General features: G+C 39.5%; 1 pseudogene; it reads right to left on the bottom strand.

The window, feature by feature from the left end:
- Nucleotides 1–6,734: 6,734 nt before the first annotated feature.
- LOC125448863 (Ig heavy chain C region-like) lies at nucleotides 6,735–24,193 on the bottom strand (annotated as a pseudogene).
- Nucleotides 24,194–24,596: the final 403 nt, after the last annotated feature.

Below are 24,596 nucleotides of genomic sequence, written 5' to 3'. Positions count from 1 at the left end.
TTGGGCCGGTTGTGGCGGGGCTGGGTCTGAGGGATGTGTTGCGGGAAATGTGGGAGACGCAGTCAAGGCCGTTCTCGATCACTGTGGGGGGAAAGTTGCGGTCCTTGTAGAACGTGAACATCTGGGATGGGCGGGAGTGGAATGCCTCATACTGGGAGGAGATGTGGCGGAGGTGGAGGAGTTGGGAATAGGAGATGGAATTGAAACAAAACATGGGATATGATGGTAAAACACGAAGATTTGAGGAATGAAATAATTAGAATATGTTTGGAACTCAACGGAAAGAAACTAGTATTATCTCATGACATAATGGGAACTGCAGATGCTGCAGAATCCAAGATAATGAATTGTGGTCCTGGATGAACACAGCAGGGCAAGCAGCATTTTAGGAGCCGAAAAGCTGACGTTTCGGGCCTAGACCCTTCATTCTACGCCTGAAACGACAGCTTTTGTGCTCCTAAGATGCTGCCTGGCCTGCTGTGTTCTTCCAGCCACAGCATTATATTGTTGTCTTTGGTAAACTCATTTTAGAGTGTTGCAAGTTTCAGATGGGAAACGCAAACAAAACAATGCACGAAAATTTGTCAATCGCATGAATTATCTGGACCTGACTGTAATTGATCACTAAATATGATATGTGAAATATTTGCCTGCCCTGCCTGTGTTATAACAGTTCAAAGGTCAGTGTGACTGCAAATTCTCTGAGGCACATATGCATTTCAGTGACAGATTTCAACCTCACTGAATATGGGAAAGGTTTCAATTGTCGAAATTAAAACAAATGCAATATTCAGATTGACACAAAACTAAGTGTAGTGTGTGTATATGAGACTTCAACTGATCATTCAAACTGCAGAGACAAGAGAAAACCAGCAAAATGAAGAAACTGTGGCGATGTCAGAATTGTGGCAGAGTATTTAATTATCCACCCAGGCTAACAAAGCATGACCACACTCAGAAGGAGACCAGCACCACAGAATATCCATGAGTATTTGGGCACTGCAGAATTCGATTCTTTCTTCTCCGGGAAAACATCATCACAGCTATTTGTGGGTTAAGTCATTGACTCGCTTCATGTGTGGGAAGGAATTTTTAAAGTCCATCATCCCCTTGTCATACGTTCCATCTCAAAATGAAGGAAAACAATTCTGCTGCCATACCTGTGGAAGGATATTCAGGCAGTCTTGTAAATTCATTACACAGCACCGAACTGATACTGGGGAGAAGCCATTCAACGCTCAGCATGTGGGAAAGAGTTGCCGAGCCATCCAATCTGCTGAGGATCCTCCCTGACTATGTGCACAAATCAGTGAATGTGCCATGACATGTCAGGGGAAGTGCAGAAAATGCATTTCTTCATTAATACTGCTGGAGGTAAAAATGAAAGGAATTACGTTAAACTTAAATAAAACAGTCGCTCAGCTCACCTGGAAAACTGCGTCCAGTTTCAGAAGACACTTTTTTTTGATGAAGACGAAGTCTGGAGCCACCAGCATGTCAATATCACTGCACGTTTCCTGGGATGATGCACCTCACCGATATTGCAAAGTCAGGACTGTTCTCCTCCTTTGATCAGCAATTTTAAATATGGCTGATTTTCTGAAAATCCTGATGGTTTTAGTAGAATTGGATAGTGAGAAATTACTTCCACTGAGGAAGGATTGGAAAACTTTCAGACGCTGGTCAAATATAATTGACAATTGAAACAACTCAAAATTAGATAAAGTGAAGTTCATTTTAAAGAAGCGAGTGGTTCAATCAATTAAATTTCCTGTAAACTGCGCTGTGACCTCGGGATTATTTGGGACATTCCAAAAAATACGAGCCTGGCAAGATGCTTTGAAAGAAATGTTGTGATGGATCGAGATTAATTTCTGTGTCTGTCACAGAGTAGGCACAGAAATTTGTCCGAGCATCTCGCACATTTAACAGCACTGCTTCTATAGTCAATATGAACGTAATGGTTTGTACACTATCAATTTCTGTTGTCGTTTAGATTTCCACACTGCAAATCTGCCTGTGTGTTTCTTTCAGATACTTTGCCCATTTAAATCTTCCAGCAGTGGTGAAAGAATACGACTCTTGCTCCAATAGTTTGGAAGATTCTCCGTGTGTGCCCAATTTAATTTAGCGTGCAATTCATTTTAATTTTGTGCATTTGCACTTGTGTAATGGTTGCATGCATTTAAGGTGATCATCAGTCTCTCGTTCAGGTATAATATTCACGTTTAAGTGTTGAATAGTAAATTGAGAAAATAAAGAAAATACCTGACATACGTACCTCGTTTGTTGATGCTCTTTCTGGCCAATTTATCAGATTTGACCAAAGATCATTTTAATTGGTTGGTGATTATAAACAGCTGTTGTCGTAAGGATTCATATTACATGAATAGCCCCCAAACTAAATAAAATCAAACTCGCAGAGGAAGCTTCAGTGTGTCCAGAATGGACAGGTTTCAGATGCTGAGAACGGTTTATTTTATCGGTGCCGAATTCTGTCATGGGTCTCACAGTTCTCAATGTGTCTGTATTCGCGACTGAATGTGATATTCTTGACTGATGAACGTTTAATTGGGCATGTTAGGTGGACATTTATCAGTGCGTAACTGAAGGTCTACCGATCCTGGAGGTTTTGTGCTTTTAGTCAGAACAAAGTAATCTTCCTAACTCCATTGCCTGCCTTCAGCAGTTTCACAATAGAACAACTGCTGTGATTTTTATAATGGCTGGACAAACGGGTGTGACCTGTCTGCATAACAGGATACCACAATGGCCTGCTTGCGCTGTCATCATTCTGTATCTGGATTGTGTCATGAGACAGATCGAGTGAAAAATGGGCTGCAAGATGGAGAATCTTGAACCTAATGACGACAGGAAACACAATCAGATCTAACTCTGAAGCATTTGACGGGAATCGGAGCGGGACAGTAAAATTTAGGAAAATTCTCCATCTTCAGCTTCTCCATCTTCAGCTTCTCCATCTTACAGCCCATGAATATAAACCCATTTTTCACTCGATCTTTCTCATGGAATAATGCAGAGGCAGAGTGATTTCAGCGCAAGCAGTCCATTATTGTATCCTGTTCTGCACACAGCTCACACTCATTTGCCCAGTCATTATAAAAATCACGACCGTTATTCTACTGCCATTACTGATGACCTTTGAAGAAAGAATACAGCAAACTCAAGGTTTGTACATATTCAGTCTCAGTATATTTCCTGATTCAGACTGCATTTAAATCAAAATATTTATGTTAAAATTACCAAAAGTGAACATAATGATTTGATGCCACATTCAGTCGATAACACATACCATCTGAGCTCTGTATTTCATACTCATCGGTAATAGTCATCAGAAAAAGAAATTACAGACTCAACATAGAAGACGAACAACAATTTTGAGTGAGGAATAACAACAACAACAACACAAATTGACTTCACCTATTAGGAAGCTACAAATTATTGAAACACTAACTATCTTGGCGTTACCAAGCAAGGGAAATTGAAAACACAACAAAGATTTTCTCATTTACAGACTCGTAAAGTGAATTTATCTCACTGCTACTTTCAACCACATGACTGATTATACATTTGGAGTTCAGTGGCCTCGATGAACAGATTAGGAAATTCAACGGGGTGCAAAGTTCATTCACTTGACCTGAAAAAGAGTGATCAGGTAAAGATGTAAATATTTATGCTCAGGGCATTCAGGTTTTAATTTTAATTCATTGACACACAACCAGATTGCACAAACAACAATGGCCTGTTTGAGGTGCAAGCGATTTCATTTGTCTAACCTTGACCAGTGTGACGGCAGCACTGTAGAAAATGCTCAGAAAGAACAAGGTAATGAATGTAGAAGCAGTTGTCCACATGTTGCCGTTATCATCCTCAGAGTGTTCAATCCAATTATGATCTCTGGAGTCTATGAATATAAAAACGAGACAACGAGTTGAGATTGTTCATTGACCCAGTCTGATATATCTTTCTCTAAATATTGTAATTAAGAACTGTCACGCGTTCTTCAAGCTGTCAGGTTGTTCTCAAATTTGACTTTTGATCTCCACCTATTGTTGTTTTATTTCTTGCCAGCAAAGACTTGCTAATCCCATTTGGACATGTTCTTCCTTGGTTAGCCACGTCTGAACATTTTGACGCATTTCTTTATTTAAAATATTAATGGAGAATATAATCACTGTTGTCATTTCACAGATTGGGAACGATTACATTAATTATGGCATTGTATTTGCAATATAGGCAGCGGCAGCTGTTAAGTTGAAAATTGTGGTCATCAGTGAATATGAGTTCAAATGTGACGACTGATCTTTCATTTTTATATGTGATTAATTGCTCGACAAATCATGAATATAAATTGGTCAAGAGTACGATCATTATTTCATATATTTGTTTGCATTATCTGTCTACGCTGAGATTTTTTTAATTTTGTGAACTCTACCTTAGTTTTTTTTGTCTGCAGCTTGGTGTGTACTTTTTTTCCCTTTATTGTTTGGGTATGTGGTTATGAGTGTCTCTTCCTTCACATGTATTCTCTTTGGAGATTATGCATGGCCAAGCATATTCTAGTTGCTTGGGCGCCGTTATGTTCATTAACATCTTTGTGCTTTTTCGGTAAATTGTGTTCATTTCACATGTTAGCAACGTTATGTTAATATGCTACCTCATTCGTTGATACCTACCATATTTTTTTAATGACGTTGAGAGTTTTTGTTTGTATAGTGCGATTGAAAATGTGTGTTTATGTATCGATTGCAGACTCTGCCAGACTCAAACTATTTTCATGTTTGTGCTCCATAAACATGTTATGTTCGTGTGTAACTTCATGTATTGATTCATGTTTAAATTTATGTGATGTTATTATTTGCATGTCATTACATTCTAAACCAACTCTTGAAATGATTTTTTTTGTGCTATTAGGTGTGGATGTTTATTGATGTTGTGCTATTCCCCTTCATTGAAAATACCCCACTGTGCATTGGTCAATGCACTTCTGTGTCTGCCTGTGAGACTCAGAAATTGTGTTCATGCGTGGACGTTCTGATGTGTATATTAAAGTATTTTGTAAAATAAGTAACTAAGCCGCCTCTTAACTCAGATGTCGAGATTTCTGCAAGTGGGATAATGATGAAATTAAAGTTTGCCTCTGCACTCATATGTCTATGTGTGTGAGTGCGTACATGGGAGGATATATCTTGGATATTGTATGTGTGCGTTTATAAATGCATATCTGTACGTATCATGGTTATGAAGGGATATGTATTAAAGAGAGTTTGTGTGCTGACGTGGGTCTATGTTTTTCATGATTTTGCATGGTGGACCCTGTTTATTTGGGTGTGTTTCTTTCAATGCACTGGTCTTTATGGGACAGTTTATGTGCCGTTCAGTATGTATGGTGTGCATGCATACAGTGTGGCAACTTACGTGTATGCGCAGTTATGTTTGAACATAATTATGTCCCTTTTGGTGAGAGCTTGTATATCTGTGTCATGCGAGCGTTTGTGAGCATTTGTATTTGTTTCTGCTCTTCTACCGGACTGAGTTTTTTTTTACTGTTTTGTAACTATCATCAATTGCCAATGATTAGCTTTGCCCCTGATGGTGAAGGGAAGATTTGTCACTGTTGTGAACAGATAAGCGCTACGTGAATAACTCTTGTTGCAAAGTCAGAATTTCTGTCTCTGAAATGAAATTCCTCAAATAAAATTCCGACCATTCTCGAGATGGAGAATTACATTTCTGAGAAATTTGTGTGCAAAATATGTCCACAGCAAGTGAAAGAAAATGATGTCCTGTGTTTGTATCCCAGAACTGATCCCTCGGGTTCCAGGAATTTGAGTCAGAACTGTTGAAAATAAACTGGAACAATGCCAAGTTGGTTTTGATTCCGCAGAAACAATGTTAACAGATGATTAACGGGATCAAGGGTATAGAATAGGTTTCAAATGAATTATATTGCTTGGTAGATTTGAATCACTGGCCAGTAAGCAATGAGCTGACTCTTCCTGTCAGCTAGAAATCACAATACAGAGGGCATATAACGTGAACTCTAGGCAAGTGGTGTCTGCATATCATCCATTACTCATTCTACCCGCTTCTCCCTATGTTTGAAATAACAACGTTTCTTTCTATTATGTTTGCTGTGGACTTGAAAAAAATGGATTCTGTTAACTGATGCACTGGTCTTAGGTCCCTGGCATAGCACCGATAAAAGGAGAAATTCAAGTTACTCTGAACTCAATATGATTGGTAACCAAAGCAATACTTCCTTCTTGGTGTGTCACAATCAAACATTGTTTTAAATGCCACGAAAGGGTATACTCCAAGTGGGTGCAATGGGGCATTTAAAAGCTGGCATGAATTTTCAAGATATAGGCGATTGTGGAATCAGGGAAGCCAAGATCAAAATCCATGATGCTCATTTGTGATGGAATAGACATTGTCAAATTTTGTCGCAGTAACATTTAAGATGGGGAAGGTGCTTTGCTGAATGCCGTAATGATTGAGCTTTTGTCTGTCACTGAACAAGGACTGGTCTGAGCAAGGAGCATTAACTGCACAAGACACGATTCCTAGTCCTGCTATCTATCGACTTTTACTGGAAGGGCGGAATATTATGAAAAGTGAGAAATACCATAAATTAAACGATTGTCTATTTAAATGACAAATTGAAGAAAGAAAACACATTATTACTTTCATTTAATTCTTTACTGTAACCTTAAAATTTCATTGGCATGAATTGATGGCGTCCATCAGTGCAAGCGAAATATTCACAAAACTCGGTTCACCGCTGGATTTATCAACTGTTCTGCTGATGATCTTCAATGGAATCGCTTCATGTCCCACCACACAGGAGTAAGAAGCACCGCTGGCTCCACTCCTCCGCTGCAATTGTTAATAGGCTGTACAAGAAAAATGAAGTGTTGTTGCTCTCTGCCGTCACCTCGGTGTTCTTGTAGTTACTGGGATTAATTGGCTTGTCATTGGTTGTCCACTTGACAAAGATCTCTCGCGGCCTGAAGCCTCTCACTAAACAGGTGAGTGAAAGAAATCTCTGTGCGGAGACTTCTTATGTCGTTGGCAGCAGGATGGACACCGATGGCTCCAGTGGATTTATCACTGCAAAATGTTTGAAAAAAGTATGAATTATTTTTAAATCGTAAGGAAACAGGATTGGGATTTTACCCAATATTCATCTATTCCATGAGATAATGGGAACTGCAGATGCTGGAGATTCCAAGATAATAAAATGTGAGGCTGGATGAACACAGCAGGCCAAGCAGCATCTCAGGAGCACAAAAGCTGACGTTTCGGGCCTAGACCCTTCATCAGAGAGGGGGATGGGGGGAGGGAACTGGAATAAATAGGGAGAGAGGGGGAGGCGGACCGAAGATGGAGAGCAAAGAAGATAGGTGGAGAGGGTGTAGGTGGGGAGGTAGGGAGGGGATAGGTCAGTCCAGGGAAGACGGACAGGTCAAGGAGGTGGGATGAGGTTAGTAGGTAGCTGGGGGTGCGGCTGGGGGTGGGAGGAAGGGATGGGTGAGAGGAAGAACCGGTTAGGGAGGCAGAGACAGGTTGGACTGGTTTTGGGATGCAGTGGGTGGGGGGGAAGAGCTGGGCTGGTTGTGTGGTGCAGTGGGGGGAGGGGATGAACCTCCGCTCAGTTCGCAACAAACAACTGCACCTCCCAGTCGCAAACCATTTCCACTCCCCCTCCCATTCTCTTGATGACATGTCCATCATGGGCCTCCTGCACTGCCACAATGATGCCACCCGAAGGTTGCAGGAACAGCAACTCATATTCCGCCTGGGAACCCTGCAGCCATATGGTATCAATGTGGACTTCACCAGTTTCAAAATCTCCCCTTCCCCCACTGCATCCCTAAACCAGCCCAGTTCATCCCCTCCCCCCACTGCACCACACAACCAGCCCAGCTCTTCCCCCCCACCCACTGCATCCCAAAACCAGTCCAACCTGTCTCTGCCTCCCTAACCGGTTCTTCCTCTCACCCATCCCTTCCTCCCACCCCCAGCCGCACCCCCAGCTACCTACTAACCTCATCCCACCTCCTTGACCTGTCCGTCTTCCCTGGACTGACCTATCCCCTCCCTACCTCCCCACCTACACCCTCTCCACCTATCTTCTTTGCTCTCCATCTTCGGTCCGCCTCCCCCTCTCTCCCTATTTATTCCAGTTCCCTCCCCCCATCCCCCTCTCTGATGAAGGGTCTAGGCCCGAAACGTCAGCTTTTGTGCTCCTGAGATGCTGCTTGGCCTGCTGTGTTCATCCAGCCTCACATTTTATTATCTTCATCTATTCCATGTTTATTTTGGATTTTATTCACTTTCATTTTTTTTAAAGTAGTAGAATAGTATCCGTTCTATTCATTACAAAAAAAAAGTTCAAATGCCATCTGCATGTCATTAGCCCAGAACTCGGAAATTTTACACATTTGTCATTACTGGAGTTTATGTCACAAAACTCCAGTTCTCTTCCAATTTTTAATATAATCTCGACAGAATATCCGCTAATCGAGTTTTGATTTTTCCCTCATTCTTTATTTATCTTTCTTGTCAGGAAATGTATCATCAATGCCATCAACGGAGCTACTTTAATACCAATCAAAACATGCCATCGATGAAACTGGATCTAAATTATAAATGCTTTGTGCTTTCATTTCTTAACTCACATTTCTCTTTGTGGATGGAGTTTCTCAGTGGAGTCGGTAGATACTGATTGTTCACCACGCGTTCAAATGTATCCCCACTCAGCCAGGCTTCAGTAGAAATATCTAAATTGCTGATCACACCTTCGGAATGCTCTCCGGACTGGTCAACAAGTTCTGATTTCAGAGTCTTCTTGTCGTGTAACCAGGTGAAGTCGGCTTCAAAATGAAGATTGGACACAACGCAGGTTAATGTCACCGTGGCCTCCAGTAAGACCTGTTCAACTGGTGGCGGTAGTATTTTAGCTGTTTAATCACGGCACTCTGAAACTACAATGGAGCAGAAATCAGAATCAATGATGAAATGCTTCTTGAGAAATAAAACCTCAGTGTTCAGTCTATTGACTCACAACGTTATAGAAAAACACTTTTGAGAGGGCAACTTGCAACTATTCCTGCAACGATATTTACTATTGTCTATACATTTTGACTTGTGAAAACATTGTTGATTACCTATAAAATTTCCTGTATAATTATTACCAAAGCAAACAAGCTTTAAAACAAGTGAATCATGTGTCAAAAATAAAAACCAATGGTACCATGATTTAACTCATGGAGTTATTTCCTTTCACAGTTCTTCCGTCACATAAGGCCAACTACTGATAATTTTGAACTAATCTCCAATCAATATAATAAATTCATTTTTACTTTCATGAGGTATGTATGTAAATTTTGCTGGCCATGGTGAGTGCGAAGAAAAATAACAATTTCAGTAAACCTGTAATCAAAAGTAGTCATCCTCTTATTCTTTTTGTAATTATGGATACTTTATGTTTTAGGAGTGGTGAACTTTCACGGAAATTCTGCTTAATGTAATTTAACACGATGGAAAATAAGTTGCATTACTGGTGTGAGAAGTTTACATTCGCTTCACACACAGGAGAAGTGAAGACACCAGAATTTACCACTCTTCCATTCTTCAACCAAACCACGGAGATTTCCTTTGGATTCAAGTGAAAGATTGAGCAGACTAAGGTTGCAACTTTCCTGCTCTCGATTTCTTCACTGGAACTCACAGTAAGGAGAACAGTCGGAGTGACACTACCGTATGAACCTTAAGAAAACAGATCGTGTAAGTTATCTTGTTTGGTGAAAAATAGAGTCAACAATTTTCTTTCAGTGTTCATTGTGTTTAGTAGATGTTTGCCTAAACATTACAAGGATACAAATTATGCACAAAACAGCAATATATGGAATTCAGGCAGAAAGATAAGAAAGTTGATAGCAAGTGCCAAAATTGGAAGAAATAGCAAGTCCGAAATATGGTGCAGAAATTATTCATCAGTCAAATCAATGAAAAGATTCCGACGAGTTCAAGAGAACAATGAGGAAATTAAGTAGTGACATCACGGAGATATGTTGAGAGAGGGACAAGGCACATTATTCCTGGAGATGTCGCCTTCAGACGAATTGTGGGAAGTTATAAAATGGACGCGGGGTGGGGAGCGGTGGAGAGGTGGTGGTGTCTGTTGCCATATTGAGCAGGATGTTTTCAGTAGTAAAGAGGAATGAAATCCTAGATACATCCTCAAATGAAGGCAAATGAAAAGTACTGAAAAAGCAAAATAAAGCAAAATGTCTGTCAGGAATGCAAGAAAAGGCTCCTCGAAAGGTCCGAGAGATATGAATATGGATACCTCCAGCAAAATTTCAGACAGGTGTAGGTAAATAGGGTAATCATTGTAAGGATTTCAAATTCTTCAAATTCATCATTTCAAATGTCGAGAAGGAGCAGAATTGAGAAATTGACATTTGAAACTCAGCCTGTAAAATGCCTTGCAAGAGACACTGCACCTCGGCTTAACTTTAGGTATTGAGGCTGACAAAGTGCTTAATGTGTGAAAGGAGAAACGTTTTCCAGAGATTGAACACAAATCCATTGAATTCATAGTTGTTCTGGAAAGCAATAGGCAAGGATCCGAACCAAAGTTATGAAATATGGGAAGGCCATATTTAACATGATAGGGTACAGTTTGACCAAAGTGAACTAAGATCGACGCTTAATTTTAAATTTGAGTCAAAACAGTTGGACGCATTCAGGGAGGAAACAGAAAGACGAAAAGGCCAACCTGTTCCAACAAAGAAATGACATGCGATGTAAAACACAATGAGGCCAGAATATCATGGGGAACGGTCGTGATTTGCTTTCAAAAATCTGCATTAGATGAGTGGATGCTCACGTTTTGTATTACAGGGCAGATTAAAAATATCCAGGGCTGTTTAGTGAGGAACAAAAGGTAGTGCATGAGGTCATCGCAATATGTTTGACTTCCTCTTTCGCCACGGGGTATATCCCAAATGACTGTCAATCGTTCTAAGGTATACCATGGAGCAAGATGAAACAAAGAATAAACCATGGAAGCAGAGGACAGTCAACCTCAACTCAGTTGTAAGGAAAATATCGGAAGCAATTCCTAGGAACACAATTAATCTTCATTTGGAAGAGTTTAATCAAACATTGTCAGCATTTGTTTTTCATTCAGGGGAAATCATGCCGAACGAACTTGAAAGGAGTTTTCAAAGAGTTGCCAGGTGGGGAGATGACAGCAAAGCTAAGAGCAAATGGAAGCTGAAAAAAAATGTCTAATTGGTTCCAGAACTGGCTGAGTGGTAGGAAGTGGAGGCCGATGGTCGTGGTGTGTTTATGCGACTGGCGATCTGTGCCGAATGATCCTCTGTGGGGATCAGTATAAATATTCTTACTGTGCGTGATGCCTATAAAATATTTAGACTTGAATCTAGAAGTGTTGCTCAGAAATTTCACAGATGAAATAAAAATTGTTGAGCTGTAAGTAGTGAAATCAAAGATTGTGCGGTAATGTAGAATAAAGAAGGACTGGCTCGATGGGCTGCTTATGGAAAATGGAAATCATTCTGGCTAATTTTGAGGTGAGCCATGCATCCTGAAAGAGAACATGCAATGTTTAACACTATAAAGAGTGGAATCCTGAGATGCCTGAAATTCTTTTGTGTGCATCCCCACCTACCGTTTGTAGCGCTATAACTTGCCAAAAAGTCACAGAATCGTCGACATGTATAGCATGGGAACAGTCACGTCAGTGTAACACATCTATTGTGACCATATAGCCCGATGTAATCCACATGTCCATCTAAATGCTTCCTATTCATGTTCCCATCCAGATAACTTTTAAATTATCTCATTGCACTCCACCAATTCCACTGGCACCTCAATCCATTCACATATCACTATTTGCATGGCCCCTGCTACATCTGTGCCTTCTGAACTTAAGCCTATGCCTTCCAGTTTTGGATTTCCCGACCGTGGCGAAAAAAAAACATTGACTGTTCACTCTGTCCATTTTGCTCATGATTTTTTAAAAAAACTTCTGTCAGGACTCCAGACTTTGAATCTCTTGGGAAATTAAATGCATCGTACTCAGCCTTTCCCGGTAACTTAAATTATCCAAATTTCACAATCAGTTACATCGTTTTTAGATAAAGCCAAGATGTTTTGAATGGAATAAATCATCCAGACAATGTTGGAATTGGAGCCGCATGCCTGTGAGTCATGTTGAAGCTGAAAACTTTATAACATGTCAGAAATATTGAAGCCTACACTTGCAATGTCAAATCAACAAGGCAATTCATTCTGTGTGGGCAAATGGGCTGGAATAGATGGGTAGTTTTCTTTTGTATCTACGAGATAGGCCGAGGGGCTATTTTTTCTGCTGTATAGATCTACGATTCTGTGAAATGGTGTTATGAATCAGACCGTATTTATGTAAAGCACACTTATCTGTCTACCACATTCCCACAACACTTACATTGTATTTCTTTGCTCTTGTCGGACCCGCTGTGTCGAACCTCACAGGAGACTTTTCCACAATGCGCAGCTGCACCGGTCAGGGCTAACTGGGTGCTCAGGGTATAAGTTCCCTTCTTGTTTCTCACCGATGGGTATGTCTTAAATCCATTCGTGATCTGCGTCCCATCTTTCTTCCAGGTCACAGTAGTGACATCAGGGGAGTAGTCCATCGCCAAGCATCCAAAAATCACAGAGTCATGAGTGCTGTGTTCACGACAGGAGACTAGACCATAAAGTGTCGGCGAAGACGGAGTCACTGGGAAAGAATGTCGGATTAAGCAAGTTAAACTCTATCAATTCATAGGATCCTTACAGTGTGAAAACAGACATTCAGTCCAACACATCCACACTGCCGCTCCGAACAGCAGCACAACTAGAATCAGTCCCCTCCCCATTAACACTGAATTTCTCATGGCTCATCCACCGAACATACAGACCCCTTTCCACTTTGAGCAATAATGAATGGCCGTTCCAGCTCACCTGGACACTTTGGACTGTGGATGGAAACGGGAACACCCGGCAGAAACACACGCAGACATGTGGAGAATGTGCAATATCAGCACAGACCGATGCCTGTGGATGAAAGGGAGACTGGGTACCTTGAGCAGCATAAATTCAGCTTAGTTTTGCTTTATGTCATTTGTTGGTCATGATCTTTTACTTTGCTCTCCAGGAGCACGTCTTATCTGTTGTAACTAAGTAATAAAAACACTTTAATACCATCACCATTCAGTTTTATAAGAATTTCTCAATAACAAGTTTGATATTTCAGTTGGACTACAACTGAATAGAGGAGGAGTTCAATTGAATAAAACCTAAAATACAACAGGTGCTGCAAATGAGAAACCAAAAGAGAAATTTCTGGAAAAACTCAGTTGCTCTGGCAACATCCAAGGAGAGAGTTCTTAAATTTTCTCTTCCAGTGATCCTTCCTCAGAACGCTGATTACTATCCATAGTGTGTGTGTGTGTGTGTGTGTGTGTGTGTGTGTGTGTGTGAGAGAGAGAGAGAGAGAGATTTAGAGAGAGAGAGAGAGAGAGAGAGATTTAGAGAGAGAATTTGGAGAGAGAGAGATTTGTCAATCAAGAGATTTCTGTGAAATTTAAATTGTCTTGTCCTTTCTATGACTGTGCTTCTGTAAGCATTTTGTTAAAATTGAGCACTGTCTCTCATACTACATCAGGTTCTCCATGCGCCCAAAGCTGTTTAAATTGACTAAGCTTGAAAAGTGACTGGATAATCCCTATTACAGGATCACAATGAAACAATCATAAAAACCTGATGACGTAAGAATGTGAAGCAACTTTTATGATTTCCTGTGTTGTGGGAGACAGAGTGAACACATTCCAACTAATTCCTGCCTAATATTACAGAAAATGGATTTGTCTGCAAGGAAATTAGGTCTTTGCAAGCCAACAAATTTGATCTATTTCACCATTTAAAAAAAAATTCCATTCCAACTGCCAGACAGATCCATCTGAAGTGGCAGGGCATTGCCAGATACTTGGGGTAGAGTTGCAAGGCAGCGATCAACATTGACTCGTGACTCCATTAAATGTCTTGGATTAAGGAAGTAAATCAGTGATGCTGTGCCCTTTCTGTTGTTTGATTCTGCCATGCAACAGTATCTTGACTGATAATTTAACGTTCTTCCAGTTTGAACACCAGGTGGAATAGGTAGAGAGTATTGTGTTGGCAGTATACGCCATCATGGTAGAGAATTCAAAGTACATCACCAGACAAGCAGTGAAGGACAAACAATTGCCGAGTTTGTAAAAGAAAAATATTGGCCCTTATATTGTTTGATTAGTTTTGTGCATGTGATGTCGGCATTGCTGCCTCCAGTCACATTCTTTGCATGTTTCTTTTTATCCATGGGGATGTGCAGGAAAGTTGCTTTCTTCCACCATTATAGAACTTACAAAGCAGGTACTCATGCTATTTCTTGGACGGGAGTGGTAGAATATTTGGCCGAACAGTTGTGAAGAAGCGCCAACATTGTTACACAGAGAAAATGAGTTACAGTTGATTGTGATGACTTTCATTTGCTGCCCCATCCCTCATGGTGTTCCAGGTCGTGGGATAAAAATTTGCAGGGGAAGGAAACCAGCTGATTTTCTACACTCTAACTCGCTGATATCCCACAACGGTCCAGTGCATTTGAAGAAAAGAAATAAATATTGCACATGACAAATGGGGTTGCAAACAAGTGTATTCCTTTGTTCTGAATGGTGCCACGTTTATGAAACACTATTCAAGTTTCACTCATCCACAGGAGTAGACATTATTCCGTCTCACCGCTGTCCAGTGTCTTGTAGATGGTGAGCAGGCATTTGTAGACAGCAGATAAATGACTTGCTGAAAATGTCTGGCACATGTTTTGCTCTTGTCGCCATAGCTTTTGCATGGGATTTCATGTCTTTTTTAAAATGACAGCCCATAGTATTTTGACGATGCAGGATTCAGCAGTGACAATAACATTATGAAGAGAAATATTGAAAGTCACTCTTCTGGGAGATTGAATATACTTTACACAAGTGCGTTGGGAAACGCTCATTCTCCTGTCAATGCAAGTCAGAATATTTTTCTCCGAGAAGAACGTTGCTGCAGCAGCGCCAAGAGGAGCGGAGGATGAGAATTGTGACAATGTGTGTCAAAGTTGACCTCATACCAATTGAATAGAAGTTCACAGTGATCATGGGCAATTATCTGAATTCTGGAGGCCTCTGAAAATATGTGTTCCTCTATTCATGATCAGAGTCTTTGTTGAACTATGGTTTACTGTGAAACATTTCGCAAGGAATGATTCAATTGACACTCAATTCACTGCAAAACTCTTAATTTCTCAGTCTGATCACCACTCTCTCTCACTCTGTCTTGAACCTCCCCAGGCATTGATAACCCTCATACTGTCACAAATCCACTCACTCTGCCATGCATGAAATCCCTTCCACGAAAACACCACGCATTCCAAGATAATCGTTCTTCCAGCTGGACATGTACACGCGATTCCTTAATTCCCCTTCTGCCACTCTGCACATGGTCCATTTGTATCTCGCCCTGACAGTACCTTTCACCGAAGTGAGGACACAACTCCTTTATGCATGATCTCAAAGCCTCGAAAATTTAACTCCGATCTTAGCCGCTAACATTCCATCCCACCTCTCTTCTCATTCGTTGTTTACCGCCTGACACTTTGACAAACTGCGAGCTTCACATTGTGCGTGATGACCTCCTGCCATTTCACTATTGTCTTCATCTGTCATCCAAACAATCCCACATACTGCTGGTCTGTCAACAAACTAGCTTGGCACCTTAAACAGTGACTAGATTTCCAGTAAATTGACACCCTCACTTACCAACGCGTCTCAGTGAAACCATTTTCTCATAATCATAATCGTTTGCCTGGATTCTAAACTGCCAAGCTTTGTGCATGCCAGCTCATCCAGTAGCAGCTCGACACTTCAAAGGTGACTAGCTCAAACTCTATCCATTCACTGACGCATCATTTTCGATTTTCGAGCCTGTTCCATAAATGTTTCAGAGAATTATCGAGTCATACAGTATAAAAACCGGCCCTTTCGTCCAAATCACTCATGCCGACAGCATTCACAAATCAACGGCATTCCATTTGCCTGCATTTGATGCATGTATTGTCGAAATTTTTTTTTTCAATGTTGTAACTGAACCTGCATCTACCATTTCCTCTACCAGTTCATTAATATACGTACCAGCCTCTGCGTGAAAAACGTTTCCCACAGGTCCCTTTTAAAACTTTCTTTTCCAACTTAAAGCAAAGGCATGTACGTTTGATCTCTTTTGAAATAGGAGAACAGGAAAATCTTTGTTGTTCTGATTATCTGCTTCCCCGAAGATTATACAAACTTCTCTCGACTCACAAATTTTTCTTCTAAAATCAATAGATTAAAAGAAACATCCAGAGTGAGCAACGTCTTCCTATCTCTCACAACCTCAAGTAACATTTGGCAAAACTTTTCTGCACTTTTACTTAATTACCAAGAATTTTCGTGCAGCACGGTGACAAGACCGAAATGCAGTCCTCCAAATGTGGCCTCACGAATGTCGGGGACAGCAGGAACTTGACGCATCAAGTCTCACAGTCAATGCTCTGACCAATCAATACAAGCATGCAAAGCGTCTTCATCACCACTCTATTGGTAGCAACACTTCCAAGGAACGATGTACCTGAACTCTTCGCTCCCGGTTTTCGACTGCACTCCTCAGTACCCGACCATTAGCTGTGTGGTTTCAACATGTTTTTACTGAAGTAACAGAATAGGTTCTTCATTCGTTCATGGGAATGAAGGTTTCCTCATTTCTGGCTTTGTAACCATACAGTACTCTTACCAGGAATAATGAAATACAATGGTTAATTAAAACATTCTGACGAACTTGACTGTGATGTTAAAATTGGAAATTGTCAGAAATTTATAAATTCTTCTAATGAGCAATTAAACAGAGCCTCATTATGGAAAATTAAATAATCAGAGAAATGTCTTTCAGAAAAGGCGCTACACTTTGTTACTTGCAATCTAATCAATAAGTTTTGGATGGATTTTCTTCGATGATCAAATGTTATTTTTTTGGCAAAACGCAGGCACATGGAGTTTGGACACAAGTCCAACAAGATTTGATGAAATGGTGGACGTGTTCGAGAGTTTGTTTGCCCTACAACTGTCACTATCCTCCTATCATTGTGACAAATGTTAAGTTATCACTGGCAGTCAGAATCTTTGCGAAAAATATTCAGCGAAAAAATGCTTTAAAACATTTTGGTAAAAAAAAATTCTTGGTGATCATTTGGAATAGAAGCATCGACATTCCCCATTTAAGTGGTCAAAATAACTCCTGCACAATTATAGCAGCCGCCAAACTCTGCTATTTTTTGACAATTTTTCTTCTGAAACTCCGGTTCCCGATTAGGTTACTTACTTTCAATGATTATCAGATATGAAATATCACTGAAAATGCTTAGTTTATTGTCATATTTTCTCTGTGAACAACTTACATCGTTTCACTGACAACAGAGAATTTTTTCGTGAAAAAAAAACAAAAATGCTCGACATCTGAAACAAAATGAAGAAAGCAAATTGTTGAAGAACCTCAGCAGTTCTGGCAGCTCCTAAAGAGAGAAAACAAATATACACTTTCGAGCCCAGTACACCTTGCTTCAGCAAAATGTTTTCATTTTTTCCTGGCATGGGAACTCACACCGACTGGGTTCGACTCTGAATGAGTTAACATGGCTTCTGCTGAATAAAAAAAAGTGTTCTTAGGAGACGTACTGGGCGAACTGAGGCATAAACTGAAGATTAACTGAATATCTGCCACTATTCGCTGCAAGTGATGGATACAGTGGAAACCTTATCCTCCTGAACAATCAATCTCTCCTGTTAAGATAGAATGCTCGTTGGAATAAAATTAAGATAAGCTCAATATTGTCACCTCAAGTATTCTTTGAGGCCATTAATAGTGGGAATCTTTTTAATGCGATTGATGGAAGAGCAAGCCAGAAGCAGGAATTTCTGTGGCGCAAAACTGAATTAACCCCACTAGTGACGCCCAAATTCCATGCCTAAACATTGTTTTTATTTAATATAAAAGTATCACCCCATTCCCCCTCCCCGCCCAAATTCCATCTGCTATGTAAGTCAGCGATTGAAGCAGGCATCTGTTTTTGGAATTCCAACAACACTCAAAGAAATCGAAGTGTTTTTAATTTCCAATTTAAATTGTTTTTAGATGGCATTATGTACCACTGCAACAGATTGGAATTGAACACGGGCCACATATCTCAAACTCAGGGACACCACCACCACACCACAAGAGACCAGAACACCATCAGCTCGACACTAACGAGACAATACAGACCAACTGTTTGACAGTACACAAACCATGTTAACTATTAAAACCTTTCAGCAACCACGAATAGTTGTAGAGTCATTTCACGGTAGAAGTAATATTTCACAAATTAATTAAATGCACTTTGATAGTCCTCTTGAATCATACAAACTGTTGAGGAACTACTATGGAATAAAACTAACAATTTGTGTTGCTGCATCACATGATCTGCTCGAATGCAAATGCAGTAAAATCCTTTGAAGCCTAATTTAACCTTTACCAGTAACATGAACAACCAACGATATGTACTCCAATGATAAGATGCACAATGAATACTGATTACCCATTGTGTCCCCAAACAGGGAACAGAAAACTGAGGGAGGAATGAAATAAATTACATGCTATTTCAACTGCCTCACTCAATTAAAAGTAACTCTAAAGGCAGTTATATTATTTCTCACAACCGATTTCAAAACACCTGCAGTCTGTCTTTCATTTCTGTATTGTTCACTCTGATTTTAGTGATTTGGTCAGGGTTTTCATTTCCGAGGGGCCAAGTAAGCATTATATAATGGCAGATAAAAGAATTTTTGAAGCACCAGATGAAAATGAATTGCTTCAGTTACTGGAGACCAAACCAGAAGATTGACAAAGTTTAAGGCCACTTGTCAAGGTGGTCAGAAGTAGCACAGGCACAAACTATGCAACAGTTTTGAACCTCGTTAATAAATCTATTTAATCCATGTAAAATATTACATATTAACTCTAATTTAACTTTGTTCAAAGAAACTGGTCCGCAGATAAGTATTAACAGGAAAGGGAATGCTTTCACATTGAACAGAGATTACCTACTCCTTCAATACATTTCATAAGACATTATGACAAACCAAATTATTGAGACGGGACATTGGACTAATTTAAGCAAAAGTCAAGAGGAAATGATTAATTATCGAAATTAATTTCGTATTTTCTTAAAACAGTTCTTTAAATTTGGAGTTTTTGCACACACTGTACAGAAACAAATTGAGTTATAGTGTGGAAAACAATTTCTGTTGAAATTCGAAGTTAAGTATTTCCTGTTAGGTTTGTTTCCAAATGCCGAGTTAATTGTCTTATGAGCTGCTTTTCAGTGAAGGATAAGGTTTTTTTTAAATGTATGAATTTAAAAGGTGTTTCTGCCGGGAATTGCCCAATTTACCTCCTGTCTGAATAAATGATAATTGCATTCACCTAATGCGAACAATATCCTTCAGATGGCGAAGTCGCAACAATTTCTCTAGTACATTAATTGAAGTAAATAATGTTCAATTTTCCTGTTTGAAATAAGCAATGTGTTCTCACACTCTGTACTTATTGCTTCTGCAAAATAGTAAACTCTGCACATGTCTCAACACATTGATATACAAGGCATTTTATGCATTTGCTCAAGCTTTCACATGATGCGTTCATGCTTGGATAACTGTAATTAATACACACTCGAGCATTGGTCACATAATCCACGGCATCAGTTGAATCTGAATGAGTCACCCTTGAGTTGACACGGCGTTGTAAATTACAACTGGGTACATTTTAACTACATGGATTGGGAAAAAGTAGACAGCTGTGCAGACTAAATCATTAAGTTAAAGTTTTGTTTTTATTCCTACAAATCTTGTTGACTCAAGGATATAACGATTAATTAATATCAGTTATTTGTTAAACTGTTCAAAGCATTGAAATAGGTCTGTTCTTCATCTCAGTATTTCAGAAGAATTGCGAATTATCCTTTTGCCAATTAACGTTCCCATCCAGAAAATATGTTTGAAATACATGACGGAGTGGAGCGGTGATTCTTGACCACCGTTACGGTTTTTTTTTGCTCAAGAACAAGATTGGAACATTATAATTTTGAAATTCGATTCGCATTCCTCGGTGACTTGCAAACTATATAATGAAACATCCTGTGATCGAAAGAGTTGATTGCAAGTCATCGTTTACATTTAATCAGGCACAGTGACATCAAATTAATCATTGTTCCTTAGGTTTTCTGTTTCTCCTTAGTTTTCAATCTTTTGCCGTCTGCTTTCTCCTAATAATAGGCTTCAGGAAATTTCAACTCGCGTTTTGTTGGCGAGTTTTGAGAAGATTTGTAGCTCAGGTTGATGTTCTGGATGTGAGTTTGCTCGCTGAGCTGGAAGGTTAGTTTTCAGACTTTTTGTCACCATTCTAGGTAACATCATCAGTGAGTCTCCGACGAAGCCTTCAGACGTTTCGTCACCATTGTAGGGAACGTCATCAGTGAGCCTGCGACGAAGCCCGTCAGAGGCTCGCTGATGATGTTACCTAGAATGGTGATGAAACGTCTGAAAACTAAACTTCCAGCTCAGCGAGCAAACTTGCATTTTGTTTGCATTCAATGAGAAAACTCGACCGTTTTACTGTCACCAATCATGTAAACAATGGTAAAACGTTGTAGAGACCAGAAACCGCTTCACAAATATCACAACGTTGATACCCCCAAACGTATTATCTTCTCAAGAGAGCAAAAATCACCAAATCACAACATTGAGGGACAGGAATGTGCTTGCAGCAGAATTGACTCTGCAGGCATTTTCATCAGAACTGTAACATCGTTAATGAAGTTTCAAACTAGAATCCATGAAAGCTGCTCACCATCAAACAAGCTAATTATTATATTATATTGAAATCAGAAGCCAAAACAGCAGATTTAATTGAAAGTTGAGGAACTTCACAAGATATAAATTTGAGCAAGATTTTAGCAGCAATTCAAATTATTCCAATCTGAACATCCTTCCTGTTCATGCCAATTGCGAGCACTTTACAGTAGACCAGTCAGATTCATACATTGATTATTCACTTTCAGTTAGAAACAAAATTAGGTCAATGTTCACCTGTTACCGCGTTATAATTGTGCCTAATAATAACTTTACAATCAATCATGAAAGCTAATCATTTAGGCATTTTGAGATGTTAGACCCAAATTGTATTTTGATTGAGGATGGTAAGAACAGACTTAACTTACTTTATTACTACAATTGACTTTAAATAAAAACAATGCGAAAAAAATGCTGCATTTTTGTTTTCATCCTCAAATCTTTTGTGTTTCTGTCTTCAGTCAGTAATTCAGACAATTGCAAACGGATATAATGTTTTAAATCAATCAGTAAACTGAATGACGCCAATTGAGTTCAGCAAGTGCAGAAACGATGCAGGGAAAGCAAAGAACTTCAAACAATATTAATAATTAATAGTAAAGCAAATCGACAGTCTCCTCATCAGAGAAACAGAATTCAACCAACTGAATTCAACAAAATTAAATGAAACAAATTCAGAATGAAAGCAACTAAATTCAACAGAGTCAAGTGAAACAAACTCAGAATCCAAACAGCTTGAATCAATCGATTGAAATGATCGAAAATCCTTTGCGTTAATCAAACTGCTCAACTCAAATCAACAGAGTGAACTGGGGCACGGCAAGGAAAATTCAATACAGATACGAACGTACTTGTCATCAACTAAAATAACACACTAAACCACAAAATGCAGCCACGACAAGAACAGAATTTTGCACCTGGAATATTTTCAAGAAATTCTTAATAATATTTTAGCACATTTTGTTCATGCTTGGGAATATTTTAACAAATTCTGAACGTTTGTTGTGGATACCATCTCGAAGATATTGGGTGTCAATTGCAATAAACATTGTCTAAACGTCATAGAATTGAAGTTTTACTGTTTAATAAAAATGAGAGGAACCCTGAGTAACTGCATCCGTCACCAGCACTTTATTTATTGGCTGAGACTTAAATGTCGCTTCTCATCACTTTGCAGAAAAGTCAGTCGGAACCAGACTAAACACAGCCCAGAATCCGAGTTTCATCTAACTCATGAATTACTTAAATCAGTAAAACAAATATACCGGTTGCTGAGGACGTTCAAATTTCTTACCTAAATTCACGGTCACCATGGTTCCGTGTCCCCAGTCAGCAAAGTAGTCACAATGTTACATTCCCTGGACGGGGTCACGCAATAAGTGGCGCTGCACAAAACAAATAAAAGCTCTCATTATTTTAAATATTCCCAACCAGAGGTAAAATAAAATCAAGGCTAATTTTCAGTATGTTGAGATTGTACAAGTGCATTCTGCACATTCGTGATAAATGATTCTGATGTTTTTCCACTTCACAGAATAATACATTAACTGATTGTCCAAACCTCCAACTGGTTATCAATAACTATTTCGTTATTACAAATTAAATCGTGATAATTGAGTAATACTCCACAAAAATAATACTGCACTGCGCGTTTAGAAGTTTTGTGATCGTAAGCACTAACTCAGTTTCTGACAATTGGAGCTGAACGGGCTTTTGTATGGAGCATAACTGCAGTGTATCCCAGTATGTCACTGTGAGACACATGGTATCAAATACTACTGTGGACTGGATACTGCAAAATGCAGATATTTAATTTCATTGCTTCCTCAAACAAAAGCAAACAAATTTTAAAAAATGCTGGTTTGAACTCCTCAAATAATGATTCAGCGCAGTATTTCAGCGCATACTCCCCATTTATGTGTTTAAAGTTGCTTATAAGATTATTTGAAGTTTGGTGTACATTTAACTTGGCTACCAACACGAAAAAAGTAGAATAAGTTTACACATTTCCAGAAATGAACGTGACTGAGCAGCATTTTAATGAAGTCTCACATTATTTTCCTCTTCTGCTACGGCCCTATTCGCCAATTTGAATGAAACACTTGTCAGTGGTTTTTGAACGAGCATATCGCTGTGCACATCACTGTGACCCACTGTAGTATCACAGTGATGTAAACCCACACAGAAGACGCGCCCGATCTCTGTTCAAAATTCTCTCTCAATTTTGATGTGAAATATATATTTAGTACTGATCATTGTGGAATTAATGCTATCGTTTACATAAGACAATTGATAGAGATTTATTGAGGCGTCAGACATATTAAAATTGACATTGTGTCCAATTCTTTAATTAATGGAGCTGTAAGATATGTCCGAAACATTGCCCTGTTTTATTGATTGGTTTGTTAGTTTGAATGGTTCATTACCTTTGCGATTGTGTTGTCAGAAGCAGTTTGAGGGCTAGTTTACAATACAGTCTTGAAAACCAATTACTAACCGTCATTTTACTTTGGAATGTACAAAGTGTCTCATCGAGCTGTTTTTGTAGTTGTCAAACCGCTGTTTCTTGCTTTGTGGTCTCTTGCACAGTAATAGATGGCAGTGTCTTCGATCTTCAGGCTCTTCATGTCCAACGCGAAGATATTGTTTGAAGTGTCTTTGGACGCAGTAAATCTATCTTTAATCGCTGGCGCATAGCTATTGTCCGATGAACTATAGTAGTAAACGATCCACTCCAGCCCCTGGCCAGGCACCTGTCGGATCCAATACATGTCAGAGCTGCCAAGATCGAATCCGCTGGTTTTACAGGACAGTTTTATGGAGCCTCCAGGATGGCCAGTCTCTGCCTGTGGTTGAACCAATGTAACCTCCGACTGGACACCTTCAGAAATAAAGCAAAAAAAAAAATCATCATTTTTACTGGTGAACTGATTCCTGAATCTTTTACCTGACAGTGGTAAACTGACATTGGGACAACAACAAACAGAAACTTGAAGAGTAAGTACTTACAGGATAAGAAGGTCAGTAACAAATTCAGAAAAATTGTCGTCGTCACCATTCTGATAACTTGGGAACAATGTTTCTGCCAAGATCTTTCGAAACAAACCCCAGATTGAGGAGTGTTGAACGACGGTGCAGTGACCAGAATTTATATGCCCATCAGCGAGAGAAGGTTCACAGGCTCCGCCCATTGGATTTCTGCTGGAGGCTGAGACTGAATCCTCATACGACCTGCTACAGCTCTCACAGATGGGCTAATAAATTTATGCAAGGTTACTCTTAACATGGACATTTTTCTGTCTTGTGTTGTTTGTTTTGTTGCACAGATTGATGAGACGTATTCGCATATTTTTAATGGCGAATGTGCAGTTAAGCAGCGTGAGGTATTGATCAGATGACAGTTTTCATTATTTTACTTAAGACAGTAAAATTCCCAATTCGAAATGAACTCACTTTATTTCTTGAACTGCATTGACAAATAGAGAAAACGAGTAAAATAATCAATAACCTTAT

Source organism: Stegostoma tigrinum, chromosome 43 (assembly GCF_030684315.1).
Source record: "Stegostoma tigrinum isolate sSteTig4 chromosome 43, sSteTig4.hap1, whole genome shotgun sequence".
NCBI lineage: Eukaryota > Metazoa > Chordata > Chondrichthyes > Orectolobiformes > Stegostomatidae > Stegostoma > Stegostoma tigrinum.
Note: the sequence above shows the minus strand (reverse complement) of the source record. Positions and strands in the feature narration are given on the sequence as shown.